This window comes from Littorina saxatilis, linkage group LG16, assembly GCF_037325665.1.
Source record: "Littorina saxatilis isolate snail1 linkage group LG16, US_GU_Lsax_2.0, whole genome shotgun sequence".
Lineage (NCBI taxonomy): Eukaryota > Metazoa > Mollusca > Gastropoda > Littorinimorpha > Littorinidae > Littorina > Littorina saxatilis.
The window spans coordinates 38207183-38208646 of NC_090260.1; positions in this window are offsets into that span (position 1 = coordinate 38207183).

The following is a 1464-nucleotide window of genomic DNA, read 5'->3' on the forward strand; positions in this document are numbered from 1 at the left end:
CCCTCTCTGGGCGAGGGCTGGTTGAAAAAAAAGCTCGTTGTATTGCTTATGCCACAATCCTCGAAAAATACAAGTTTGACTGATTTGATTTGATTTGATTTGATTTGATTTGCTCTCTCTCTCTCTCTCTCTCTCTCTCTCTCTCTCTCTCTCTCTCTCTCTCTCTCTCTCTCTCTCTCTCTCTCTCTCTCTCTCTTAATTTTTTTAATTTGATAACATTCTTGCTTATCTATTACCCTCGATAATAAAGATTTTGTCATGTCTTGTCTTAAAATTGTCTTGTCTCTCTCTCTCTCTCTCTCTCTCTCTCTCTCTCTCTCTCTCTCTCTCTCTCTCTCTCTCTCTCTCTCTCTCTCTCTCTCTCTTTCTCTCTCTCTCTGTCCAAAAATACACAGTCCGGAAAAGTGCTCAATGTAAGTTCATTAATGAGTTTGGTCTTAAAAAAATCTGAAAATTGTAAGTAAATGTTTTTTAGATGTCGATCCAAAATAGTTTCCTTTCATTCTTTACCATTTCCTGACTCCAAAAACAGATACATATGTTATATCGGATTAAAGCCTAATCAAACTTAGAAATGTAAAAAATATGACAATTCGAATGAAAATAAAAATGTCAAAAATCGAGTTTCAAACAATTTCATCTTATCAGTTCCCTCCCTGTCAGTGCCTGATTCCAAAAACATAGATAGGTTATGTTTGGATTCCAAACAAGCTCAGAAAGTTAAAAAGAATAAAGTTACCGAATAAAGCGCTATGCTGCTAAATGCAACTGCTACTACGATATACTGGCTTGTCAATTACACGTGCGGGGGACTGATGATACTATATTGTCTTGGTGAAAACATACAGTGCGTGCAGTTTCATTCTGTGAGTTCGACAGATTGACTAAATGTAGTATTTTCGCCTTACGCGACTTGTTCTTTGTTTTAATAGAGCACGGTATGCTGTGTTGGCCTCGACATATTCAACCAGGTCTTTGTATTCAACCAGGTCTTTGTATTCAACCAGGTCTTTGTATTCAACCAGATCTTTGTCGTCGAAAAATACATAATTTAACTCCTTTTCTGGTTTCCCTGCATTCTTCATCAAACCACTCTGCCTCCTTGTATTTTTTGTTGGCAAAACATTTCCTTACCATGCATCGGCTGGCAGCTCCAAGACACTCAATAAAACCATGCAATGCTCCCTGAAAATCACAATAAGAATTTGTGTGATTTTGTTTGCAGATGACACTACCATACATTCTAGTAACACCAATTTAAGTCGTTTATCAGAATCACGGGAAGAACGTGTTTCTTTCTGTCAACACGCTTGACTGACCCGGGCCAAGTTTAGGCTTGAGTGAGAGAGAGAGAGAAAGAGACAGAGAGAAAGAGACAGAGCGAGTAGTCTCTCAGTTTACTCTCACCGTAGAAACGAACACAAACAACATTCGTGATTCACAGCATAGAAAAAGTAATGAAAA